The sequence below is a fragment of the Dipteris shenzhenensis genome, chromosome 13, assembly GCF_047967505.1.
Source record: "Dipteris shenzhenensis isolate YYH24624 ecotype China chromosome 13, Dip_SZ_1.0, whole genome shotgun sequence".
Lineage (NCBI taxonomy): Eukaryota > Viridiplantae > Streptophyta > Polypodiopsida > Gleicheniales > Dipteridaceae > Dipteris > Dipteris shenzhenensis.
Window position 1 is genome coordinate 30,347,522 of NC_141608.1, and position 8,226 is coordinate 30,355,747.

Sequence of the window (8,226 nt, forward strand, 5' to 3'; positions counted from 1 at the left end):
GTGGGAAGGAGGTGGAAAGACAAGAGGCATCTTTGGGACGAAGGAGGAGATAGAAGGTCAATGGAATGGAGGAGATGGAAGTTCACCTTTGGAGGAAGGAGGAGATGGAAGGTCTTAGAACCATGGGTTAAGACCTAGCCACAATTTCAAAAGCCAATCCAAGAATGCAAGATGACTTGATTAGCAATTTAAGAACCGATCAATGCATGTGCCAAAAGGAGCTTCTCTCTCTCTCTCTCTCTCTCTCTCTCTCTCTCTCTCTCTCTCTCTCTCTCTCTCTGTGTATATATATATACACCCCGCATTCTATTTTTAAGCTAGCCCCTTTGTTTTCTATACCTCTCTAGCTCTATGCTCCATGCAAATTTTAAAATTTAGAGAGAAATAAAGAAATAAGGAAAAAAAGAAGAAAAGAGAAACAATTTTACAAATCATAATGAGTGCCCTCTCTACAGTTTTGTGGTAGCATGAAGCATCACTGCTTCATCAAATGGGAGAAGGTAAGTACCACTATTCTTAGTCCCTTTTCATTGCTTGCTCAAATTTTTCATACATTTCTTATGCTGCATTGAGCTGTACACACTTATAACTCATATGGCAAATAGCAATTGAAAACTTTATTAGTTCCGTTCATAAAACTATGGAAGATAATCAAGAATTCACACACGAATATGATCAACAAGCTGTGGGGATTAAAGGCCACTATACCTTAACCCCGGTTATGTATAATACTCAAGCACACATATATATGGATGACATAGAAGATTAGGGTGTTTTGAACCCACCAAAACTTGTGTGGCTCTATCTTCTGGCTCTCCCTCTCTCTCACCTTGTTCCATTTTGCTTCTTTTGTTGAGATCTCTCAACAAGTATTAGAGTGTAGGTGTTCTAGATGAGCCCGAGTGTGAGCCTAGAGCCCGACGTCTACTATTGCAACTTTGTGGGAAAAAGGACAAGCTCTGTTGGGTGACTTTACCTGAATCCTGGTGTACAAAGACCTTGCTGAAACCTTTGGAAAGTTCTCTGAGTGGTTTTGGAGTTTTATCATTCCCTTGTTCCTTTCGACTACTGAGAGTCCGAAATGTCCTGTAGAGGCAACCATTGCCTGCTTTTGGTATCCATTGCACTTCAGGAGTTTGAAAACACCTTCATTCTTGAATTTGGCATCAATTTGTTGGATTTCTAACTCACTATCTCTGCTTCAACGTTTTTCTGCCAGTGTGTTGGAACTCGAGTTTGAAGCAATTATTTGTAAATCTTCAGTTCCGGTGGACTCAGAAGGTCCTAAAATTTTTGTGTTGCTCATCATTCGCACTCCAATGGTGTTTCCAAATAGGCCTGTTTGCAAAAACGTTTTTTGGTCCATGTGTTGGATTCAGTGATTGGGACCACATTTTCAAAACTATCTATTCCATTGCATTTCGAAGGCCCAAAAACCCCACCCTGCCAACTCTTGTGCGATTCCGTGGAGATTTGGAGAAGTTCTGTCTCTCTAAGGCCACCACAAATCGTTTGCTTATCTGTCAAAATTCCATTCAAAGGTTCAAACCTTTGATTTTTGGATTATAGGTCAATTTGCAAGGGTTGACTCTCCATTTCCCATTCATCTGTTGGGATTTTGGAGTTCTAGTAGAAGAGAGATATTTGTAGATTATCTTGTTGAGTCCGATTGTGCAGTGACACCCATGTTTTGAGCCATCACAGGTTCTATGTTCACTAGGGATCGTTGTCGTAGGGCTATGATTTCTTAGACATACCTTATGTAGATCATTCTGGTTGTAGTCCGAGCTGCGTGCGCTCGTTTGTGGTTTGCATTGGGTTGCGTTGGATGCTTTATAGGCCATTTGGATGCATTGCGATCCTTGTTGAATGCGCTGATAGGCCCAGATTGCCTTGTGGGATGCTTTATAAATGGACGTTTAGCACACAGATGCTATTTTATGCTAAGGGAAAGCTTTGACACATTGTAGTTGATGCACTCATATTGCTATGCTCTCTTGGATGAGACAATATTGATGCTTATGCCCATAGATGCTGTTTATGCTTGAGGCATCTGGCTCTCATTGGCATTGACTTTGCCATTGTTTTGTCATTGCTGGTTGACATTTTCTTTTGGGCCAGATTTGCTCATATGGATGCATAGTATATGAACATGAGTCAAATGCATTTTGATGCCTTTGAGTCTTGAATTTTGGGTACACTATCCTTCATTAAGGTAGACATATTTGGTGCACCTAGTATTTGGTGTGATTTCCCTTGGTAGAGATTGGAGCTAAGCCTGCAGATATGTCTTGAGGATGATTGAAATGAGTTGGATGCATTAGCAAAGTCTACTGTTAGACTTCATCTTGCAGAGTCAATCTATTTTAGAGTAGTAAATGAGCAGACTATGAAAGATTTGTGGAAGAAATTATATGCCACTTATGAAAAGGAAACAGCTCTAATAAAGTTTACCTCATGAAGAGGTTGTTTGAGCCACTGATGGAGAAAGGGGTCTCCATTGCTTCTCACTTGCATGAATTCAATATTATTTTCAGCCAGCTTCAAGCTCAAAAGATGAATTTTAATGTGGAGACTAAGGTAATATTTTCCTTATGTTCATTGCCATCCTCGTGGGATACCTTCCGTACAGCTGTCTTGATAACTCTGCACCTGGTGGAGTACTAAAGTTTGATGATGTTGTGGGTAGCTTGTTGGCCGAGGAGATTAGATGAAAGTCTATGGATGGCAACAAGGAGGTTGCAACCTTAAATGTGCAAAGGGACAACTCATAGTTCAAGGGGAAGTCCCAAGAAAGAGAAAAGTCTCGTAGCAAATCCAGGGCACGAAACATTGTGGCAAGAACGGCCACTTGAAAAAGGATTGCTACAAGTTGAAAAGAGTGTAAAAGGATAAGCAAAAGAATGCAAATTGGGGTGCAAATAAGAAGGAAGAGAGTCCATGGGAGGACAAAGGAAAAATGAAGATCGAGGAGATCAATGCAGTCATTGATAATAGTGATAATGACATTCTCTTCATGTCTACTCTACCTGCAAACTTGCTTATCACTTCAGATGATGCATATTCCCAGGATTCGATTTTTGACTCTGGTGCTTCATTGACACTCCCCATAAGGAATGGTTCTCCACTTATGATAGTGGAAAGACAGGTTGTGTGCATCTTGGAAATAACTATGCATGTGACATAGTGGAAACAAGTGACAAAGTTTTCTTTTGCAAATGGGTCTGCATTTGCTTTGAAAAATGTGAGACATGTGCCTAAGTTGACCAAGAGTCTTATTTCAACGGGTCAGCTTGATGATGTTGGTTTTCAGACCACCTTTGGTTTTCAGAGTTTTAAAATTCAGAAGGGCTCTATGGTTTTGGCAAGAGGTGCCAAGTGTGGGACATTATATCGCTTACATGTATCAAGGGTGTATGATCAGGTTGTTGCAATAACCGAGCAACCGAGTAATTCTTTGTGGCATTACCAATTGGGGCACACGAGCTAGAATGGAATGAAACACCATTTAGGTTATGTACCACATTTGAGTTTTTCTTATTTTGAATTTAGTGAGCATTGTCTCTATGGGAAGCAGACTAAATCAGCCCATAAAAGAAGGGGAAATAAAGAGCTTGAAAAGCTTGATCTGGTGCATGCATATGTATGTGGCTCCATGCCTACAGGGTCATTAGGTGGGGCTAAATACTATGTGACATTCATTGATGATGCAACTAGGAAAGTGTCGGCTTATGCTATAGCTCAGAAGAGCGATGTGTTCCAATGGCTAGCTTTGGCTGAAAATCAGTCAATTAGAATACTATAGATGGGGGAACCACGACACCTCTTGGTGCCAATTTCTGAAGGTCCTTCCCCAACCGATCTACCAACCAAGGCCCAAACTCGCCTTGATGACCCCACCCAACCCGATGAATGCACAAGGAGCCCCTCTAGCCAATCCAAGGCAGAACATGCTCCATTATTGCCACCCATACTAGGTCTGCAACAACTGCCCCCACCCTATATAACTCCAGCCAATCAAGTGTTGGTGGAATAACTACCTAATAATTGGGAAGAGCCTTAGCATGATCACAGACATCCCGACTACTATCACTCTTATGAGGAGAGAAGTGACATCATAAGTCACTACCTTTTACATGAGGATCAACATGTCCCAGTATATTAGATAGCGCCCGTGGCCTCAAGGGCAAGAGACATGAATTCCTTGGCATGAAGGCCACCAATCCAATGCTATACATGTCAAGGTCCACATAGGGCAAGTGAATGCCTGTATAAAGGTGCAATGAACCCCTTGCATCATGCTTTAAAGGGCCACTTGAGGGGCATATTAGGGTTCTATGTGTATGTAGGTGCTACTCAACCCATGTTTTTGCAAATCTCGTATGGTCTAGCTCAACTCGATTTTTGCTAATCTTATATGGTATGGCTAGTCTATCATCTTGCACAAATAGTACTGATTTTCATTTAATTGAGATAGAATGTGTTGTTTAGAGGCTATTGAAATCGTGCATTTTGTAATCATAGCAAAAAAATAATACATTTTTACAATAGTACATTTTGATATTGCAGCAACGTACAACTTACAGTAGGAGAATATCGTGCATATCTTGTGGCTAAAAGCACATGCACACATTTATGATATATCTAACTAAAACAGATAAAGTGACATGTGGAAGCCAAACTAAATCAACTTGGAATAATACTTCAAATCAAGAAAATGAATTACTTGCAATGCTTTGGGTCTATAGAAACTTACATCCCTCTTACATCGTTTTTTGATCTTCTTTTGTAATGTTTTTGTTGCCTTGTGTCATGTAGTTCTACAAAACATCAAGAAGATGCCTGCAAAAATGATCTGCCTACTTCTAGGAGGTAGCTATGAATGTGATTGGTACCCATTTTTAAAAAAGTCTTTTTGGAGACATCTAATAAAATTGGAATAATACAAAACATATTAGTATGGCTTTTGGGAAGTAATGACATTTACAATTCGAGAAAACAAAAATAAAAAACCATACGTGATGTATGGGGAGAGGTGGCACACTTCCTCTCTGGTTAGTTATAAAATGAGAGAGTATACCCCTCTCTCATCATCTTTTGTTTGTAGTTTTGTTTCTAGTTTTGGCTTCTATTCGGCTTTTAGCTCAGCTCTCTGTTCAGATTTATGTAATTAAAGCATGGAAAGGAAAGTCTACCTTTGATAAGCTACTTGTGCACTCCTATTATCGATAATGGTACCATTTGACTGAATACTTGCATATAAAGGACAACATATCTAAAAATTTTAAATTAAATTAGATATCATTGATTGGAATCCTTTCTCTATATCATTTTGTGTCTCACACACAAAATTTGTGTCACACACACAAAAATGCACATATAGATATAGATCATTTATTATTGTGTCCACAGCTATAATTGAATCTTTTTGTTAGCACTGCCCAGGGCACTGCTCTTCTTACACTTTTGTAAAAAAGTGTCCCTCTAATTGTTTTGGGCCAGGCCTCCCTTTTTTTCAAAAGTGCCCATGTTGCCTTTTATTTTTAGCTCTCTCTCTCGCTCTCTCTCTCTCTCTCTCTCTCTCTCTCTCTCTCTCTCTCTCTCTCTCTCCTCCAATCAACTCATCAAGATCACCATCCTCTATCCACATTCTCTTGTTATTTATAATCAATAAAACAAATTTTTTGATTGGGGATTTATAATCCTCTATCAAGTTTTTAAAAAGCAAAAAATAAAGTGCTCACGAGTACGTACTTGTACACTCTTGTTATTTATAATCAATAAAACAATTTTTTTGATTGGGGGGCGGAGGCACAAGAACTATTGCACCAAGTTTTTTTGGACTATTGCACCTAAAGTTCTTAGCTATATGAACTATTCTAATACAAGATCACAAGTTTTGTTGAGGAATCCTGGTAGAGGTTGCATGATCAGATCCAAATATCATAAGAGGATGCATATGCTAAAGCTTGATTTTTGCAACATCTAAACTAGAAGTGGGATGCAAGGTGTAGATTGTATTTTTTTTTACTAGCAGTGGAATTTACAGTTTGCAATGAAAGAGGAGATGTGAAGGCAAAATTTGAGTCTTTAAATCTTCGTTCAGAGACAAGTTAGTCAGTGAATGGACTCTTTTGGGTTTAAATGAGCATGACTATACATGGCCGATCATTATCATGCTCTATTAATGCACTTGACTCAGCACTTCAAGAAGGTCATTGCAGTCTACGGGGATCCAAGAAGCTCGTGCTCTCATGTTGTGTTAAATGTCTTAATAAAGGCTCACGCCTTTTTCTTTGTCTTATGCATATTTTTTGTGTTTAGAGCTTGCACTATGGGTCGGACTAAGTCGACGATGAGGTGGTCCCTCCCTCCTCACGATTCTTAGCACTCCGTCGCCATTGCATGCACCTTGCTACTCACATCATCGCACATAGACAGCCCTAGATATTACAACCTCCTTCGTAGCCTTACATCTTCCACAACTCACGAAGAGCTCACGACGGCTACCAAGAGTTGGCCGAGGCACTACTTCTCGGCACAGATTGGCCAAAATGTTGTCGCTGAGTCGGTTTGAAGACAAATGCATGAGAGGATGCTCCACAAGAGGTTGGATGAGAGGTTGAGCATTTGCTCATTAAACCCTATTGGTATGTGTCCCTGCAGTGGATTGTTTGCCACGGGTAGCTGTGTTGATGAACTCTGATTGTGTACGCACTAGCAAGGAGCTTAGAGAGAGAGAGAGAGAGTTGGTGAGAGGTCAAAGCTTCTCTACCAACCTTAACCAACCAACATCGTGAGCTTACACATATCATAATAAGAGAGCCACGATTATAGGCAATCACTAGAGCGTGGAGGTGCAACAAGAAGCAATAACGAAGTAGCAATAGATGAAGTTTTTTAGGATTCATGAGAGGCTGAGATCAAGGAGGTGAATGTAAAGCTAGCGACGATAAAGGCTGCACTATGGTCTCAAGACATAGAACTGGCCAAGATACAGGCAACCAAGAATGCTTCCATTCAAGAGGTTGAGCTATAGAAGGAGGTGGAGTTGCATATTTTTTATTTGCAGCTGTAAGCTCTTTCCTACGCAACATTGCAGGTGATCACGTAGACAACAATTGGAGGCAACGTTTTGATTCGGTGGCAATGTATGTACATTGGTTTGTCTCATACAATTTGAGGCTCACTCAAACCTGGGCCGCTAACTCAATATGTAATATGTTACTACCCTCGTCCAAAATCTAGGGTATGGGGGGACAAGGTCCATATATAATATTCATGGATTTCCTTTAAAACTTTCAAATATGCAAGGGAAAAATAAGAAAATTTCATGTCCCCCACCTACAAAATATAAGGTATACCTTGAAAAATATGCAAGATTTTAAGATTTGTACATATTTTTCGTAATATGTGAGGCCCAAGGGGGGGGGGGTCTTTTGGATGAGGGGGAGTAAAACAAAAAGTACACTAAAATATAAAAACCCATATCCTTTCAAATTGATGTAACTTTATCATGTGTTACCCAAATTTCAAGGTGTAAAGACATATTTGAAGCTCTTTTAGTGTAGAACACAACCATGTTAATTTGAATAATTTCTACTCATGGCATATTATTAAATTCATCTCATACTCAAGATTTTGATGGGTTTTCTTACTAAAGCGAGTTGGCACCCCAGGCACTCAAAGGTTGTTTTGGTGATCCAACTCAATGCCTTCTCCTTCGACATCCTGTGCACTAAGCATCCCATACTCCTACCCCTCCACCTAATCGTGCATGTAGAATCTCACCCTATCATAAATATTCAAGAGGTGGTTTTTTTTTGGAAAGGATGTATGTAATGAAAGGAAAGAAAGGTGGTGAGGAATGTTACTGAGTAGGAGGGGAGGCAAGGCAATGGAAGATGAGGTGGGAATGGTCAGGCCTAAAGGATTTGCCTGCCACCATCAATTTGCTTGCCTTCCCTGCACAAACACATAAGAAAACCCACAGTGCACTAATTGGCCAAGAGCCTCCCCCCTTTTTTCCCTTTAAACTTTAACCCTTCCGAGCACAATGTAGACGGGAGGAGCATTAGATGTGCTTGTTTCAAGGGAATGCACACTTGAAGCAGAAGGGAGAGTTTTTATTGGAGGAGCAGGGGGGGGAGAAGTGTTGGAACAGAGCAAGATGGATAAGGAGATGGGGAAGAAGATGGAATTGGAGAAGAAAAAGGAATGGGAGTC